Raw genomic sequence first — 21,213 nt, forward strand, 5'->3', positions numbered from 1 at the left:
CAACGTGTTTTGCTCTTGAAATGCGGTAGTTGTAAATTTCTTTACTAGCTGAATCTAGCTGCGCTTGTCGAAAAGGCTTCATAATATTAAGTGTAAGAAGAAAGGCATCATCATCCGCAAAAACGTAAGGGACATTTTCGAAATTTTATGTAACATTGCATGGTTTTGGAAGTTCGAGCTCATTACTCTCTAACTTTTAATAAAATTTAGTGTTCTGAAGAACGCCTCCATCAGAAACACGTCCATTAGTTCCAAAATCCACTAAAAGGAACCGATAGTTAGCACCCACTATTTGCAAGAAGTACCATACTGTGTCTGCCTTTGTAGTTGAAGTAAAAAGATCGGGAATTCGCTGGTGGAACGATGTCTATATGTTTACCATCCATGGTACCAAGGCAACGCGGAAAATTCCATCAGTCTTCAAATGTTTTAGCAATAACTTACAGTTTCTCAGCGGAGTCAGGAAACTGAAACAACAGCCAAATAAAAATTTTTTCCATACTGTGGATGTACAGGGAGGACGATTTCAACAGGATTTATACACTTCTTTTACAATAAAAATAAAAATAACATTTAAAGTGACAAAACCAATGCTTGTTTAAAAAGTTGGTTTATAATGAAAATAAGAAATAGAATTTTAAAATACTACAGTAAAACTATTTGTTTAATAGTTCTTTAAAAAGGTTTGTGCTATTTTTATCTTATAGTTTTGTCTTATTTTAAATTATATTAAAGATATAAACAATAGAACCAGGGTAAATGACTTTTAGGCCCTAATAATGTGCTTCCATCAGGATGGAATCGAGGATGCTGCCCCACAAACACCCATAAGTGAAGAACCCTCACAGAAAAACGAGAGTCCTTAGAATTCCAAAGAACTCCTGATATCACGACCTAATTTGGCAAAAAAAGGAAAAGTGTGGAATTGACGAATGATGTCCTGCTATCAGTGAGAGATTATTTTAAAAAGCCTTCGCCCCAAGATGAGGGGTATGATCTATTGGAAAATCTATTACAATTAGAATGAGGACGGCGTTTGATTGTTGAAAAAGAATCAAATGGTTCAAATGGCTCTGAGCACTATGGGGACTTAACAGCTGTGGTCATCAGTCTCCTAGAACTTAGAACTACTTAAACCTAACTAACCTAAGGACATCACACACATCCATGCCCGAGGCAGGATTCGAACCTGCGACCGTAGCAGTCGCACGGTTCCGGACTGCGCGCCTAGAACCGCGAGACCACTCTGGCGGCGAAAAAGAATCAAAGACCTCGTATATGAAGCTGGGATGGGAATACTTGACGTTCCAAAGAGTTCAGACAGCTCCGAATATCTAAGCAGTCCCGGCTCAAGTACGAGCTCATCAAGTTCTACCGCAGCTGCTTCATATGATCAGTTTACACAACAAACAGCGCCTGAAGGATTTGTAACCAATCAAGAACTTCCACTTCCACACTCAGCAGCTACTTAGTTACCATTAATAATATTTGCTTTTTGAGGAATTTTTAATTTTTCTATGGTCTTCATTGACGAATACCAGCAAAATTTCAATTATTTTTCTAATTTCATGTATTACTCATTATTAAGCCTCAGTTAAAGTTTTATCTTTGAATTGTACAAAGAGTTACTAAGAATATAAAAATTTAAAAAAATATGTGTATTTATTACACATACATGAAGATACGTTTCTTTCAGCATATTGTAGATGGCGTCACACGCTCTGGAATTATTTTGCTAAGGGGAGATATTATAGTAGAATATTTGAGACATTCTTACGATCGACCCGTTGCAAGAAACCTCAGAGTAGCTGTCAGTCTTACATGGGCAGAAATAAAAGTTCTCGTAACCGTATTTTTCCTTTGTATTAAAGGAGTCACAAGCGACAATAGTTTTTGGTAGTCTCCATTCATCCGCCAAAAATTACGGTAATCTGAAGGATCTGATCATTACTCTCTTACTAATCTCGTATGAGTGCATTCAGTTCTCTTTGTAAGCCATTCTTTACACCACGGTTTTCGTTTTTTCTTCCTTTTACACTTCATGGCCACTAACAAACCGACTAACGCGATCGCGTTGTCTTGTTGTCTACTCGCCATTTCTCGACTGATTGAGTTAAAAATCTTCCAGTTTACAGTAGCGTGTGTGTGCTCCAGCCAGCACAGGTATACCTTTCCGGTATACCTGTTCAGGTTTACCTGACAGGTGCACAGGAACGTGTGTGTCGGGCCTTAGCGTTAGGGACTAATGTCTGATCAGTGTCAGAGTCATTAGAGACAATGAACGAGAAAGAGAAAGCATTATAACAGTGTCATATTCAAAGGAATCATACAATATTATTCTTAACTATGGGGGACCTAAATCTTTATGCCTAGACGCAGATGTGAGCTCCACCACTCTAGAAAGTGAGTGCAGTACCTGCACCACTGCTTCGTCTCACACATTCTGGGTCAAGTGGTAGTTTTACCGACGATTGTTCGATCACAATATACTGTATTATCAGTATCCAGGAATAAAAAAACGTGGAACAGCAATTGATTAACATTTGAGTTTCATAACAGAGAAATTAACAGATACAAAATCACTCTTGATTAAATGTGAACTCACTTGAATTTAACTTGTTTTATTCCTCAGTATATACGAAACACATTTACGGATTTACTGCATCGCAATGGGAGATGCGCTGACTTCATTATTTTTAAAATGAGACTAGAAAGCAGTATTCACTTTACCGGAACAACGATTATGTGAAAAGCTCTGCTGAAAAGCAAAGATTTTAATCGACTCAGCTCATTTAATTCTTCAGTTCAATACATGTAACTCTGCTGATAGCGCTGTATTTAATTACATGGAAATTAATTACTTCTGCATACTGCTTACTTCATCTATGTTTATTTTTAAACCAGATAACGGCGTAGGTAACATCACTATTTTCAGTGTTCAGTCCCCATGAAAAACGCGAAACTATATAAATGCCTCGCGTACATTACCATTTCTTCAAAGTTATTCCTTTAACCTATACAAAAAAAAATCTGCAAGACGAATTTCTAAGGAAGGTATGTCACACAGTGTGCTTCAATGCAATATTAGTTTTAGAGCCCTATACACTGCCGCATAAAAGACGCAATATCCTCATGGACTGTGTTCAGGGTGTAATATGCACACACCGCAAAGTATGAGTGTCGTTCATTTGTCACGCTCATCGACGATCAGATGACGCTCTTCTGTTTTGCCTGTGCCAAGCAGAGGTGAAAAATATATGCAACATTCATTCTAGGGATCAGCCATGCCACCGCCGATAAGTGCGAGGGTCACTCCAAAAGAAATGCACACTATTTTTTTAAATCCATCTTTTATTCTACATGTTTGAAAGTTTTACAGTGTGTAGATACATCCTTTAGGAACAATATTTTCATTTCTCCACATAATTTCCATCCCTCTCAACTGCCTTACGCCATCTTGGAACCAGCAACACACTTTAGCAACAACTACCCAAAATAAACAATTAGCGAAGGGTTGCTGTGATAAGTTAATGGGATACTGACTGCAAATTTAAGGTTATTAAACAAGAGTCCGGTCCAATAAACTTGGTGCTCTTAAGATAGCTCAATAAAATGAAAATCACACAAAAGCTTTAAAAAAACTTTAACAGACATATGAAAACAGAACTCATATTTTTTGAAGAGCTACCAGCACATTGACATATCATATTCACATAAGGCTAATGAAACTCATGCTGTTAGGAGCAGGGCAAATTACTCAAGAGAATTGAAGCACGGGCAATGAATAAAGTCTTACAGACTTGCAAATGCTGACCTGTATCATGCCGAAGATGAACCGAATTCTGTTCAACCCCACTTTCCATCAATGCACAACGCTTTTCCAGTGTGACACCAACTAATGGCGCTTAGCATCGAGTCCGCAGCTCGTGGTCGTGCGGTAGAGTTCTCGCTTCCCGCACCCGGGTTCCCGGGTTAGATTCCCGGCGGGTCAGGGATTTTCTCTGCCTCGTGATGACTGGGTGTTGTGTGATGTCCTTAGGTTAGTTAGGTTTAAGTAGTTTTAAGTTCTAGGGGACTGATGACCATAGATGTTAAGTCCCATAGTGCTCAGAGCCATTCGCTTAGCATTGATCGTATTCCACTTTTAGCGGGCCACCAAATTCCGCCACCCGGTACGGTTCTAACGACCAACTACACTCATGCTCATAAATTAAGGATAATTGCAGAATGTGGTCCACACAACGTGGCACTACACAAAACTGGCGCTAATAGCATAGGCACATAGGGAACACACACGACCCAGATCTGTACGTCCACGATATTGGTGATAATTTGAGAAAACCGTACCGAAACTCGTGTGCTACAAAACGCCAGTGTTTCCTGCGCATGTACTCCGACATCAATATGGGATATGATCACATGCACGCGTACACAGGCCGCACAACGGGTTGGCATACTCTGAATCAGGTGGTCGAGCCGCTGCTGGGGTATAGCCTCCCATTCTTGCAACAGTGCCTGTCGGAACTCCTGATGTGTCGTAGGTGTTTGAAGACGTGCAGCGATACGTCGACCGAGAGCATCCCAGACGGGCTCGATGGGGTTTAGGTCTGGAGAACAGGCAGGCTACTCCATTCGCCTGATATCTTCTGTTTCAAGGTACTCCCCCAAGATGGCAGCTCGGTAGGGTTGTGCGTTACCATCCATCAGGAGGAAGGTGGGACGCACTGCACCCCCGAAAAGGCAGACATACTGGTGCAAAATGACGTCCTGATAGACCTGACCTGTTACAGTTCCTCTGTCAAAGACATGCAGGGGTGTACGTGCACCAATCATAATCCCACCCCACACCATCAAACCAGGACCTCTATACAGGTCCCTTTCAAGGACACTAAGGGGTTGGTATCTGGTTCCTGGTTCACGCCAGATGGAAACCTGGCGAGAATCAGAGTTCGGACTATACCTGGACTCGTCCGTGAAGATAACCTGGGACCACTGTTCCAGTGACCATGTACTGTGTTCTTGACACCAGGCTTTACGGGCTCTCCTGTGACCAGGGGTCATTGGAATGCACCTCGCAGGTCTCCGGGAGAATAACCATGTCTGTTCAGTCGTCTTTAGACTGTGTGTCTGGAGACAACTGTTCCAGTTGCTGCGGTAAGGTCCCGAGCAAGTCTACCTGCAGTACTCTGTGGCCGTCTGCGGGCACTAATGGTGAGATATCAGTCTTCTTGTGGTGTTGTACACTGTGGACGTCCCGTACTGTAGCGCCTGGACACGTTTCATGTCTGCTGGAACCATTTCCATAATCTTGAGATCACACTTTGTGGCACACGGAGGGCCCGTGCTACGACCTGCTGTGTTTGACCAGCCTCCAATCGTCCTAGTATTCTACCCCTCATAACTTCATCAGTATGTGTTCTTTGAGCCATTTTCAACACACAGTCATCATTAGCACGTCTGAATACGTCTGCACACTTACTCGCTGTACCATACTCGGACATGCACCAACACACCTCTGCGTGTGTGGACTGCTGCCAGCGCCACCGTGCGACGATCGCAGGTGAAATGCACCCCGTGGCCATACCCCAAGGTGATTTAAACCCTCAAACCGCCCACCAGAGCGTTGTACCACCATGTATCAGCATTATTCTTAATTTATGAGCATGAGTGTAGATCCCCTGCAAAAAGGAACTTCCTTTACACCGAGTGCTGTACCTCCATGTAATCCTGCACACTGCACTTCACGTGGTGTAGAACCACCACATTCACTTGCCTGTTCGCAACTTCTCCAACGGTCCGTGCTTCCCTTCGTCAATCTTCGGCTTTGCACGCTTGCACCTCTAGACGAGCGTTATATTGCAGGGCAATAGCAAGGCTCTCTGCACTCTTACGGACTGTCTCTTCCACACCCTCCCCCACCCCAAAGCCGTCAGAAAGGGGGCGGGTGGTGGTGGGGGGGGGGAGGTGGAAGAAGCACCATCTAAGCGTCCTGGTTAACATTTATTTTACTGTTGCAGTTGCTTTCTCATTTCGGTGTGCTGCATCCAGAAACTGACAGGTCTCTTTTCTACAGTTTTTTGTGGTCCCATAAAAAGAACCTCTGCGCCCAGACCTGTTACGGGAATCGCCTACCTTAAGAAAGCATGTGTGGCTTATGAGTTGGAAATCTTCTGGGACGTGGCTGAAGGGAGTGCTGTGGAGCTGGTGCGGTTTTTTAAGGGGCCTCTTAGATGCGTGATAAAGGATATCAGTGGATGCACTAGTACTGCCTGTACCACTTGTGATACATTGTTATCTGATGTGCAGGAGAATACTGAAGTTCTAGAACAGGAAGGAGCATTGCGCTTGCAAGTTTTTCGGACTTAAGCTTATTACCAACATTTGTTTGGGAGAATCATGGATATGTTGTCTGTGTTTAGAGGCTGCCAGTCGTCCACAAATTTTACAAATGTAAACAGATGTATGCGCTCTGCTTCAGCAGGATTGACTTCAAGGTTGGAAAGGCGATATGAGTTTTGAAATAAAAAATGGCTCCAGGCACTGTCGGACTTAACATCAGGTCATCAGTCCCCTAGACTTAGAACTACTTAAACCTAATTAACCTAAGGACATCACACACATCCATGCCCGAGGCAGGATTCGATCCTGCGACCGTAGCAGCAGTGCAGTTCCGGATTGAAGCGCCTAGAACCGCTCGGCCACAGCGGCCGGCGACATGAGTTCTGAAACGCCGCATGGTGATCAGGTTATTAGCACTCAGGTGGGTGTAATCTAACTGAGTTTTGGCGAGAACGTGCAAAGTTGCCAAATCCTTTATTGCTTATTTTGAGTGAATATAAGTCGCCAAGCTATAATGACGTTTTTTACTATCAATGATTTTATTGAAGAAACAGGCCGTCGTGCTACACCTGCCCCGGTTGTATACGGTGCAAGTTGCTTTTCCTCTCAAGAAAGGTCTTTTGCATAAAACAGTAGCGGAAGCTATTCAGGATCAAATCTCACTGTGTGAAATTTGCAATTAGTTATCAAACAGAGAATAGCGATTCGGATGAAAGAAAGATTGGTCATAAGAAGTATTGCTTTTGAGTGCAAGGAATGCGTGAGAACTTGTCTCTATTTGTTGAAAGCATTCGCTTTTCTTGTGCTGCTCTCAAACTAGATTCTTTGGTGCACGGTGTGGAACATGTTATTTTAGAAGGGAAGCGACCACAAGATCGCAGTTGATTAGTACTTTGTGATAAGCTGAATTCATTTGCAAAGCTTTTTGCTATTATTTCCGCAATTGAGAATATTAAATTTGAGGATGGTAACCTGAGGTTCCTATGGTGGCTGGGCAACAGGTCATAAAGGAAGTGTGGGAGCCTTCCCAAGTAAATAAGAGGCACTGGCAGGAAATAGTGTGTTTCCAGTGTCATCACCCGAATCATCTAGTGAGGAACTACAAAGAGCCTCGAGAAAGCTCGTTACGCCTGGGAGCGGTGGCGCGTAATAGACCTAGGCGCAGGCCTATACGTCATTTCTTTAAAACTCAGGTTATTCAGATTAATCCGTGCATTTTATTTGCGTTAGTTTAAATTCTGAACCTTTGTGAGCACTACTTGATTCAGACTGTTCCGTGTCGTTGCTGGACAGCAAGTACAGGATATAGGCCTACATAAAGTCCGGGAAATCTTTCCATTATTTATTGCCCAAGAACCAAACATTGTACAATTTCATACATATGTCATTTTGAAGAGAAACCCTGAAAGTTTTTTTTTTTTCATGTATACCGCCACAGCGTAGTTTGGTAATTAGCCGATAGTCAGCGCTAGTCGCAATCACGGAGCTGCCGCATCGATGGATCGCCGCGCTACAGAAGGGGTGTACGTCATGAAATGACCTTCCGGGTCACCAGATCTCACACCGTCTGACTTTTTCCTGTGGGGACGCATTAAAGATCTGGTGTATGTACCGCCTCTACCACGTGATGTAGCAGAGCTCCGGGAGAGTATACGGGAAGCGACTGCCACAGTCGACGATGCCATGCTGGGACTGGTATGGCAAGAATTCGATTACCGTATTGACGTCTGCCGGGTCACTCATTGTTCGCATATCGAATGTTTGTAAAAAAAAAAAAAAAAAAAAAAATTCAGAGTGTCTCTTCAAAATGCAATATGTCTATCTGTACAATATTTATTTCTTGTGCAATAAATAATTGAAACTGTTCCCGGACTTTATGTACTCCCTGTATTATTATCCTTACTCGTGCCAATAATAAATGTACAGCCGGTAACAACAATGTTTTGTCTATTCTCAGTCAATGTCACTTAAAACGTAGGGAAGGCAATTTACGTTGGGCGTTTGTTCTTTGGTTGTTAAGAGGCTTACTTTTCCTTTAAATTTTGGGTGTGATTTTTTGGCGAGGACACACCGTATTATTATTTATGCGGCTGCGCAGGATAGCATTAAATTTCCGTTTTGCCGTCAAAAACCTCAGTGAAATGTTTATACGGTTACTAGCCATTATGTCAACTTTGATCTAAGCCCTTTAAATCCAGCTCAGAGTGAGTAGTGCTGGAAATTGTAAAGCAGCTTCGCAGTCTTCACTTTCTAATCGCATTCATTACTGGATCCAGTTAAGTGATTCTGTGCCTGTCAGGCGTTATCCGTATTGGATGTTCCTCCCTAAGATGAAAGAGCTTCGCCGTATTGTAGTTGAGCTGTTTCAGGTTGGGGTTATTATACCCCCAGTCCTTATGCCTCACCTATTTTTCTGGTGCCTAATGCAGGGGGCTCGGGGTGTCGTCGGGTTGTTGAGTACAGAACGCTTAATGAGAATGTTGTACCTGAGTCAGTCCCCATGCCCGATTTACATCATTGTTTTCCTTGGTACTCTGGTGTAAGTTCTTTGGTGTTGTGGATTTAAGCCAGGGATACTAAGATGCCATTATCCAAGGAATTCAGAAGTGTCGCCGCCTTTTGCACCGATTATAGCTTGTATGAGTTCAACAGTGTGCCCTCTGATTTGGCTACAAGACCGGCAGTATTGTCGATGTTGGAAAATTCAGTGTTTAGGGTTCTCAAGTTCCGCTGTGTGTGCAATTACTTCCATGATTTGGTTTTATAATGTCAAACGTTTGAACAGCACCTGGATCATTTGTTTCAGATTCTGGATATGCTTAGGAAGGCGGGTTACAGTCAAGACAAGCAAGCTGTATCTGCTTCATAGCCATATTACCTTTTTGTGTAGTGCTGGTGTGGCGATTGACCAATATCAGACTTATTTTAAGCCAGCCAGAGATAAGAAATGGGTTTTATAGGACTGACGAATTCCTTTCGAAAGTATACTCCCTGTTTTGTCTAAATAACTGCACATTTTAATCAGCTCTGTAAGAAGAACTAACGTTTTTGTTTAACAGTGGCCTAACAGGAGATTTTTGATAAGCTTGTTTATTGGTACGGGGGATTCCTGTTTTTAATCAGGACTTTATTCTCCAGACGGGTACCCCTCACGCAGGCGTTGCTGCTGTCGTTGAAGGTAAGGATGGTGAACAGAGACCTCTTGCCCATGCATCGTGGTATATGCTGAGGCTGAAAGCAGGTACTCTGTTTGTGAGTCGGGAGCACTAGCGGTGCTGTTTGCGCTAGAAAAGTTCAGTTTTTCTTTGGAATACTGTCCTTTCTGTCTGGAGACAGAGAATCAAGCGGTCAGCTGTGTGCTTACTAGACCGTACTGCACATAGTATGGTCTGAATTTCTGCCTTTAAGTTCACCATCAAACATACAAGAGGCACAGAAAATCAAGTTGGTTGGACGTTATGTAAGATGTTCCAGGAGTATGAAGGAGAAATATGTGATGCATTGGTCCACGCATTTTAAAGGAGCAGCAGGGACAGAACCCCAAACATGCTCAGGTTCGGGAGAACATTGATAGTGGCGAAGTTGTGGTACCAGACCCATTACGATCAGAGGTTTAAAAAATTGTGTTCCGGCATTTTCAGTTATTTTCACGGAACCATCTGTGGTGCGTGTTTGGGTTCAGCTAAGACTTTCCGTAGAACTAAAGAGCATCTGGTGTGGAATGGTTTGGTGAAGGATGTCAGAAGATTGATGGCACAGTGCGAGCTGTGTAAGACGACGAAACTTAATTTAAATACTCGTCAGGGTCTCATGTGTTCCTCCCTTGAGGAGAGTCCTACGGGAAGAAATTATATTGCATATGTCGTTCCGTGACCGTACACCAAAGAGAGTTATCGCCACATCTTTGTAGCAGTGACGCGTTTAGCTGGTTTGTGTGGCTGATTCCGAGCACATCGGTTACGGTAAAGGTATGGTAGTGGCCATCATGCTCCATCTTAGTAGTATCTTTTGCAATTTTGGCCCTTATAAGACCCCCAGCTTCGATAATGTAGCCACCCTCCTTTCCGCGCTCTTTAAGAGATATATTGGTTTGATTATGCTTTAAGCCCGTGAACACCATTCCTTATTATCTGCAACCATCAAAATAAATAAATAAATAAATAAATAAAATAAAATAAAATAAATGTTCAAATGTGTGTGAAAACTTATGGGACTTAACTGCTAAGGTCATCAGTCCCTAATCTGAGACACTACTTAACCTAAATTATCCTAAGGACAATCACACACACCCATGCCCGAGGGAGGACTCGAAACTCCGCTGGGACCAGCCGCACAGTCCATGACTGCCACGCCAAAGACTGCTCGGCTAATCCCACGCGGCATGCAACCATCCTTTGCCGATCAGATCAGCCGTTATTTAAAGGCAGCCTTAATTATTTACTATGCTAAGGGTCAGAAGTGATGGGACCGGTTAGTAAGGTGGTTGAGTTTAGCCTTTAATAATCCTCTTCACGAAGCTCGTAGAACTACACCTGGTCATTTGATACTAGGCTATCAGAAGATAGCCACTTTCTAACCAGTGGGCAGTTGGTGACCTTCTGCTGGAGAAGGTTGATCCTTCGGATATTAACACCGAGTGGAACGCAGCACGTTGAAATGTCGGACGTGTGCATCAGACGTAGGCCAAGAGGTGCAGTCAGGATCGTCAGAAGTATAGTTTCGCTATTGGGGATTTGGTTTATGTACCTTTACACAGCCTTTTAGCAGGTCCTGGTCCAGATCTCAGTTGCTGAGAAGACCGATGGTCTTTCTAGTCACAGCTATTGTAGGGTCCTTCTTCCCTTAATTGTAGGCGTGGTTCTGCAGCGCAAATTAATCTTGTCTCAGTAGTCAGCCGCTCTTAGCATGACCGTCGCGTTTCCTTTGTCTGCTGGTAGAATGACAGCATCTTATCTTCTCTGAGGCTGCGTATTACCCTGCGTTCCGCCGCCGAGATGTTGGCTTTAGGTATTATCGCTTTGTCTAGGATTCTGCAGGTCTCCTTTCTCACCTCTTCAGCGGCTTCAGACGGCAGCCCGCCTATGGCCTGTGCGACGCTTGACCGCAAAGCTCCGATTCCGCCACTGTTATACGGTCTCCCATAGATACACAAGAGGGAGGTACCACTACGCCCGGTAGTAGATACGATAAATTCTCCGACCTATGGTACAGCCAAACACCAGGCACAACTACTCAAGCCTCTCGTGGGTGAATGTCTCCACCACACCAAGAATTCCACGGAGTTTGTTAAGACACTCAAGGAGTGGTGCCTTGACAAGAATGATATTATGGTCAGCTTTGACGTCACATCCCTCTTCACGAGGGTACCGCAGGAGGGCTCCCTCAAACTACCTAAGAATTATTTCGACGAAGGCAAAGTGGAATTATTCTGCCACACACTCACAACCACGTATTTCAAATGTGGGGGCAAGTTTTACCAACAGGTGGACGGAGTCTCTATGGGATCCCCACTGGCACATGGAATAGTTCGAGGACATCGCCTTGTAAACAGCACGCCTTAAACCCAAGGTCTTTTACCGGTACGAGGAGGATAATTTTGCGGTCTGGCCGCACGGCGAGGACAAAAAATGGTTCAAATGGCTCTGAGCACTATGGGACTCAACATCTGAGCCGGCCGCGGTGGCCGTGCGGTTCTAGGCGCTTCAGTCCGAAACCGCGAGACTGCTACGGTCGCAGGTTCGAATCCTGCCTCGGGAATGGATGTGTGTGATGTCCTTAGTTTAGTTAGGTTTAAGTAGTTCTAAGTTCTAGGGGACTAATGACCTCAGATGTTAAGTCCCATAGTGCTCAGAGCCATTTTTGAACTTAACATCTGAGGTCATCAGTCCCATAGAACTTACAACTACTTAAACCTAACTAACCTAAAGACGTCACACACATCCATGCCCGAGGCAGGATTCGAACTTGCGACCGTAGCAGTCGCGCGGTTCCGGACTGAAGCGCCTAGAACCGCTCGGCCACCGTGGCCGGCACGGCGAGGACACTCTAATGGAATTTCTCAAGCATCTGAACAGCATACAAGAGAACATCAATTTCACAGTGAAATTAGAAGAAAACGCTCCCTCAGTATCCTAAGAAAGAAGAAATCGGACGACACACTGGGACACTCGGTCTACCGAAAGAAAACACACAGAGACCTGTACCTCAAGCCAACAGCTGCCATCACCCAGCACAACAGAAATTCATGCTCACTACCGTTGTCCGCAGGCCTTTTGACATATGCGACAAGGACAGTTTATTTACTGAGATTCAGCATCTGCCGCCAGAATGTCAATCCTGTACCCAATCCTCAACACAATCAGCTCCTTTCCCTGTTCTGTAGGAGTAAATGTGTACCAAGCGCTTCTACAGCTGGTAATGGAGTACGCATGCCCTCTCTGGGGATACGAGGCTAAGAAGCACCTGGACAAACTCCAGAGGCTGCAGAGCCGCGCCCTCAGGAGGGCACTGCATCTACCTCTGGGATTCCCCACTGATGATCTGTATGCTGCAGCTGAAACCCCCTTCCTGAAAGAGCGTTTCCAAGAACTGGCAAGGGCCTTCTACGAGAGCTGATCCAGATCTATAAATGACCTCACCTACTCCCTAGGTCGGTATGACATGTCCCGCGAAAAGCACACACGACCGATGACGAACTTCGACTTCTAAGTCGAAGGGAACATCGCTATCTCCAATTCCTAATCCTGTTCCTTCCTCCCTAAAATCAATCACCTCGCCAACCTCAGGTAAGTACCAGACACACGCAGAACATTCATCACAGACATCCAAAAATTATAGATAAAATCCACGCACACACAAGTAAACACGTGGAGTAAAAGCCAAATGGCTGCAAACTCCTTAACACATTTCCCCAAGGAGAGGAAACTATCGGATGAGACAGAGAGAGTGAGCCCGACCCTTCGCCTGAAAATGGCAAATAAGAAACTTGTTGAAACGTTGCCGGAGAACGACGCATTGACTCGGCTGTCAACCCAACAAGATTTTATCATCGAGATTCTCCGAGAAAGCCTGCATTCTCAAGTAAGTGTAATGTTAACCAGGAGGCTTAGGTGGTGATTCACATCCCCCCCCCCCTCCACCATAAGTGGTGCTTTTAGTAAGGAGGTTGAGAGGTCCGTAGTCGATTGCAGAGAGTCTTGCTATCGACCCACGATGTTTCGCTGGCCGCGAAGTGCGAGCGAGCAGCGTTGAAATTTAAAGGAGGAAACCGTGGGCCGGTGGAAACAGTTGTGGACGGGCAAGTGAATGTGGTGGATTACCACCGCTCGGATTGCAGTGCAGAGTACCGGCTTACATTCAGAGACGTCGCTCGGCGTGGAGGAAGTTACTCATTACAGCGGGTCGAGTTGGTCGTTGTAACCGTACTGGGCGGCGGCATCTGGTGGCTCGCTAAAACTGGAATTCGATCAATGTTAAGCGCCTTTAGTTTGTATTACATAGGGAAAACGTTGTGCTCTGATTGGAAGTTACTGAATGTGGCTCAAAAGAATTCAGCTTTGCTTCGGTATGACGTGGGTGAGCAACTCCAACTCTGTAAAACTTTCTTCATTTCCTGTGCATTAAATTTTCGTGTGTTTTTATCCTGCCCCCGATATCACAAAGCTTTATCAGCCTCGTGTAAATACGCCATGTCAATATACTGGTACTTTTCAAAATGTTGTTTTCTTTTCATATGTGCGTGAAGCACCTTTTAAATGTTACGTGTAATTTTCATTTTACTGAATCATCTTAAGCAGGCGAGTTTATCGAAAATACACTTCTGTTTAATAACCTTTAATTTGCACTCATTGATGCTTTATCTTATCACAAAAGTTCACTAGTTGTTTGTTATTGGGGAGCTATTGCTAGAGTGAACTGTCTTCCAGGTAAAGTAGCTGCTGAGTAGCTTTGCGGCGCCATTATTTGTTTTATATTTTATTAAAGTTGGGTTCTAAAGTTTTCTTAACTGCGAAAATACTTTGTTAGCTATAATTATGGCCACTGTGTTATATCTCGATCTCGAGGTGGGTTGTGGGCTTGTAAAATCATTATGTTTTTTGTTACATGTAAGCTCATTTCTTGATTTACAAGTTTCCTGTACCAGTCTGTAATCAGAATGCTCATGAGATGGCAGGCGGCCGCTTTTCGCGTAATGTGGGGCCTGGGGAGTGTATGTGCTCCGTTGTGACAGCCTTTGTAATTAACAATATTTTTTGGTTAGATCTATTTATTTGATGTAAAATATTGTAATAAAGTGTTGTGAATTTAAAATTGTTACCTCAGGGTCATGTCCCTATGCACTTCCGAGTTTGAACGTAATTATTTTGTCCTTTCTCTTGTGTTCATGACTATTCTTGGACTGTAATTTGTTTGAAATTTAATCCTAAATTAATACAATTAATATTTATGTATATACAGCTTAGTCACAAGGAAGTTACATATTTCATGTTCAAATTGGTTTGTGAAAGACAGGGACAGTTTACGAAATCTCCCGTCAGATGAACATGTGTAGGAAATGGTGAGGCCACTAACTTACTTATTCTCCGGAGCCTGCAAGAACCACTGCCGAATTGCAACAAAAGCTCCAAGGTTGTGGCGTAGCTCGGTTTTCCAGCACGTCCAAATACACGAGTCCTACAACGATCTTTTTCGCAGAAGTAAAAGGTGAAACGCTACAGGAAATTTTGCGTGCCTTCTTCATTTAATCTGAGACTGATTGTGTAATTACAGGATGTTAATGGTGGCGATTGCATTGAGAAGGTTTTTAAGATCCTGGACCACAGTGTGTGTTAGTACGATGCTCTGTGTAGCTTCGTTTTTTTCTTTAACATGGTGATGGACTCGCTGGTTTCTGAATGCTTTCTGCGTGAGTGAGAAGACACGGTGCATTTGTGTCAAAACAGAGAATGCTACGGAAAACGGCCCTATCCTGGGAACGGAGACCGGAGGCAGAGGTGGACATCGCAGAACTGGGACTGGCGAGGCGTCCCAGGTGGTAGCAAACCATTTTCCGGAGACAATTTCGTAATTAATGAAGGACCTTTATACTTATACCTATTTGATGGTAAATTTGGATAAGGAAGCTTTTATTTACGGTTTTCTGGTAATTCTCTTGTGCAGAAACTCATACATAATAAAAATCACACGTTGTAAGGTAATTTACAGAGCACAGAATACGTTTCTATTCGTATCAAAACGGATGGTTCCCATAATGCGTCTATTGCAGGAACATACCAATCACGCCAGCTACAATCCAGTTTTGACAGGTTTTTCCAGCGTTACAACCTCAGCCAGCCGAGTGTCCATTTGAGGGTGGAGGGGCACCACGGGCAGCAGAAGGGGGCCGCTTCCTCATGTTTTGCGGACCACCTTTGTAGAAAACCACTGACCCCTTTAGAAAATACGTACTGCAGAAAATAATGTGCTAGCCTCACGAGCAGTTGTTCCTAATTTCGGAAGCCGTCTGATGCTAGAGCCATAGACACAAAAACTCGCAGTTGGTGTATCAAAGTGTGACGTTACGACCATAGAGCTGGAGCAGACGCTTTTTAGCAAGAGAGGACAGTTCTGCTATATGTTTGACGTCTGACTGCGACGCGTTCTGTGTGCTGGAGGAAAATCTCACTATTGCGACGTATTGTTTTGTATTTTCACTATTGGCGAAAACCGGAGAGCAGGGTGTAAGGGAGAGCCCAAAATATAGCACTCATGACTGAGACGCTGTGCAGGCAGTATCCTCCGGGTCGAGACATGGTGGAGGCGATATCGGCTTCGGCTGTGATATGTTGTTGACCACAGCGACTTGTGAGTTAGGAGACGTCCAGGTAAGGGTGTTCCAGTTGTAGCAACACGCCATCGTCTTCTACACAGTGCCTGCACGACAGTGGTGTTCATCACGGTGCACGGCAATTATACCATAGTGAGCAGAATCGGCGAGCTAGGTCATTCTCATTCCGCACTTAACGGAATTACACGGTACAGCGGGGCTATTCCGCTTACGGGGCTAATCCGCCTGAAATAAGAAGTGTTGCAACAGTGCGCTACTTTGTCACAGAGTCAGGGTCGTTTTAGCTTCAGTGTGTGCCAGTATCTCTGTGTCATCACAATGGGCTGTAGTAAGAATGTTTTCTGCTCCATTATTGGCAGGACAGAAGAGCAAACTCTAGTGGTAAGCGAATTCTAATGAATTATTGCCACTGTTAAAAAATACAACCCAACCAATCGAGGTGTACCATGCACAGTAACGCGAAATTTTAAACTCTTGCTGTTGCTTGTATAACAACAAAGGTTCTGCAGTGTGTGTATCAACAAATGTTGCTAGTTTTTATCACAATGGTCTGATTTGCCGCGTATTTCGAAATGTTTGCACATAGAGCTATTTCGCCCTGTACACGTTGGGCTATTTCCGATCAGTAAAATTATTAGTTTAATTGACGTTTTATTGCGAAATTCTAGAGAACACGATTTCTTGGTTTCTTTTCAGATGATCCGTACGTACAAAAGGAAAAAGCCAAGTCTTCTTCGGTCAAGGAACATATGAAACAACCAATAACAATTGTTATAGGCAGCTCCTCTGGGGAAAGTGTCAGCAATGTGCTACATGTTTTCTCGAGAAATATGTCGGTGGAATGCGACGAAAAAGGTTTATTTGTGGTAAATGCTTGTGATTTTGACACTGAAATACACTGGGCCGTAATACCCTCTAGGTTGGGTGGAATACAGCCACCGTTTTTAAATATGGCGATTCCTGCCTTCTTCAGATGTTTCTTTAATACCTTGTTCCTGTAAACGAATTTCGACCTTTTATATACTGTAATATATTCGCAATTAACATACCATAATTGTTTCACAGTTACATACTTCTTAAAAAGTTTCATGCCATATTATATATCGCTTACAGTTAAAATGGGCGGAATAGCCGTGCCGTACCACATGCGATCGTCCGTCTCAGGTTCAAAGTGCATGTGTTGAATGCATCAACCTTTCAGTCACCGGCCGCGGTGGCCATGCGGTTCTGGGCGCGTCAGTCCGGAACCGCGCGACTGCTACGGTCGCAGGTTCGAATCCTGCCTCCGGCGTGGATGCGCGTGATGTCCTTAGGTTAGTTAGGTTTAACTAGCTCTAAGTTCTAGGGGACTGATGACCTAAGATGTTAAGTCCCATAGTTCTCAGAGCCATTTGAACCATTTTTTTTTCAGTCACCAAGCATTCGGCCACGGTTTTATGTCAGAATGAGTTTTGAAATCGGGGTTTAGAACGTAAACTGTGATTCAACAATGCAGTGGAGTAACACTGCTATACATTTAATCACTAATTAGAACTATCATTCACATATCAGTAGTCAGCTGTGATTGTCCCACTTTTTATGAGGTGTGATCATCTATGTTTTATTGTACAAACTGGAGTCTTTAAATGAAAGATTGTTTTTGTCAGACCCCTTTTTGTAGCAGTAAATTTCTGTACCCCCACCTTATAAACTATGCCTAAGGCCTAAAAATCACGTTATCTATTAGAATTACCGAGCATTAAATTAATTGTGGCCTGCCCACAATTAGTTTTCTGGTTTGGAGAAATGTTTCACTAAGGGGGTATTTCACAAACTGACTGTCACTTTAAACGGTGAGACTCGCACAGAATACATTAACTTGTGGTGACTCCGGGATGCGCTGCACGATAGCATTTCTTCACTCACTGCAGGCCGACCCCTTGATTTCTCATTCCAGAACTATGCTGAAGCTTTAAACTTTGCCTACCATCGCCCAAATGGAGTTGGCCGTAGGTGGATCTTTGTTGAGCTTCGTCTTAAAGTGTCATTGCACTAGAACGACAGACTGATGTGAGTGCATTTAAGGGGCAATATACACTTTCTCGGCGCCTGTCGCAGTCTTGCCTGACTGCTCACTAATGCGCTGTCGTGGCAGAAATCTGAAGTGCGGGTGCAACAATACAAAAATTGGGAGTTTTTCTATACGAGTGACGAGTATTCTGACAATATGACAATTAATGTACCTGCAACGAATTTATTACAAGCGATTCAAAAAATTTTAATAGCCTTCTATTCGTCATGTGATGCAGACTAAATCATACTGTATGAAGAAACCTGAACCCTTATTATCAATATCATATAGTATGGCAAAATTCTAGATCATAAGACAACGTGATAGCGCACTGTTAATATCAGTTTCGTGGAGAATATGTGGTGTTAGTAAAATGATATCGCTTAAAAATTCTCTGTGCTGTATATGACAGGCAATTCCTACCCTCGAGGGAAAACATTGGAAGAAGACGAGTATTTTTGGGCTGCACGTCCGCATGTAATATACTTAACACCAACAATAACCTTTAAGGGAAAAAAGAGAGAATTTAACTCGATGGACCAACTGAAGTGAGGCAATAGCATCGTGTGATGGATTTTCAAATTGAAAACATTAAATTTATTGTAACTTTCCGTAATCGGAATCTTATGGGATTTTCTCTTATGCCGGTCGTGAGATAGATGCTCGCTTCTTGGGCCACACTGATACTTGCTTTGGGCAGCATGCGGCCGCGGGCCGGGGGTTCGACACCCCTATTCTAAACTGGCAAAACGGGATCGTAACTGGCATGATGGGTATGTCCCTGCAATAGCCGTATTTTTGGTGGGAACAATCCATTTCTTTACCAATAGAAAATGTACTCTGTGAATTGTGATGTTTATTATGTGTCACTTTCTGCATCAGTCAAAAAATGGCTCTGAGCACTATGGGACTTAACTTCTGAGGTCATCAGTCCCCTAGAACTTAGAACTACTTAAACCTAACTAACCTAAGGACATCTCACACATCCATGCCCGAGGCAGGATTCGAACCTGCGACCGTAGCGGTCGCGCGGTTCCAGACTGTAGCGCCTAGAACCGCTCGGTCACTCCGGCCGGCTGCATAAGTCAACTACTAGAAAAGCGTAAGTAAAAGCCTCCTTTTCAAAATTCAGCAATAAGTAAGTATTTGTACATTAATTACAAAATTATGTCTGTTTGAGTGTGACAGTAATAGCAACGGTATAATTCAGCATCTCTCACACTGACATCACCCATAAACGAGATAACAGACGAAAAAAAAAACACATGGAAACGTGGATCATTTCTGGAAACAAGTTGTGCAAGAAAAAAGTTCGGCAGAAACGTAAGAAATTTGATACCATCTCAACAGTATTTTTGTTCGCCCAATCCTGTGTGTTGGCACACCTGCTTGACACTGTGTATGCTACGTCAGCCAACAGTAAAAAATCGTTCATAAACGGTAGCGATCTATGCGCGCTCTGTATGACATGTCAGGGAAACGTTTGTAGCGTTCCCGTCTATTTTCATGCATCGAGGCATATTCACGTTTGTCACATTTACTTCAGGGTTGCTGCCGACCCTCCGAAGATAGTTGAGTTCAATACAGAGATCTTTATATTCTGATTATTCCCTTCTCGGCATTCGAATCATTTGCTTCCTCGCTGTCGCCCCGTGCTTGCCGTATAGTTTGAAGATGTAAGCATCACTTTTTGCTTTAGCATGAGGCCTTACATTCGTATTTAAAAGCAGCTCGCGTTTATCTGGTTGTTTGTGCGTCTTTGATGCGGAGTTCATTGGGTTATTTCTCATGTTAGTTAGGAAATGTGAGTTGTGCAGATGAGGAAACTGATTTTGTTCTGCTTTCAGTTTTTCTAACGATATCACTCTGTCCCGCTAAATTAACTTCAATATTTCATGTTAGTTTTCTGTGTTTCTGGTTTTCAAGAATCACTTTGCAATAAGATTCAAAGTTGGTTTCCAATTTGGTGAAATGTTTGCTAATTGTTACATCAAGTTCCTCTTATGAATCCTACTTCGCACAACTTCTCCAATGATTAGGCGACCCTTATTTATCAAACATGGTGACATAGTGAGTAATACACTAAGGTCTTCTTTCAATGTGATAGTGTTTTCCGTTGTGTGCAACGGCCAATTTATTAATGGAATGCTACATAACATGCGAAGCTGTTATTGTGGTGATGAGTGGCCTCACTGATTTTTATTTCAAAATTCAAACCACTTGCTAATGCAGGTTAGTTTCAGATTACGCATTTTGGTTATGTAATACACTGTGTTTCATATTTCGTAATGTAGTCAGTCAAATGGCCTGTTCCTTTCATTACGTGACGTAATTGTATCCATCGAAATTAGTTTTGCCTGAAAACAAAAAAATAAAAATGAAGTAAAAAAATGAAAATAAAAATATTTGCCTCAACAGACATGTGGTAACAGTAGCAGGGTCTGTAGACATTATAAAACACTTCTTTGAATGTGAATGAGTCATAGTTCAGAATATAATCTGTGTTGTCAGTCGATAAGGGAAACGCAGCATCTATTCTTAATGCCTTATATTATCACAAGAAAGTTTACGCTTAGGAAGTGGACAGTAAACATCACGTTCTGAAATGCAATCTAACACAATTACACTGTAGAAAGACTAGAGTTACTGTAGAAATCAGGTGTTTTTGACGATGTTGTGAGGAAATTGCGACCACTGGCTCCAAGCCCTCGGAGAGTGTAAGGTGCCAAAATTCACGAGAAAGGTGTACAACTAATACCAATCATTAGCATAAATGACCCTCCAACATACAGAGTGGCAAAATATTTAATGCTTTCATGGGTCCTATTATTATTTGCTGTGGACATCGCATTACGAACTCTGGAATGTTTGTTGACTTTATGAAATATGTATAGGAACAGACGACGTTATGGTCAACCTTGATGTGGTATCTCTATTTATAGAAGTGTCTGCCTAAAATCATTGAGTTTTCTGACCAACCACTTCTCTCCCAAAACTG

Source organism: Schistocerca nitens, chromosome 6 (genome assembly GCF_023898315.1).
Source record: "Schistocerca nitens isolate TAMUIC-IGC-003100 chromosome 6, iqSchNite1.1, whole genome shotgun sequence".
NCBI lineage: Eukaryota > Metazoa > Arthropoda > Insecta > Orthoptera > Acrididae > Schistocerca > Schistocerca nitens.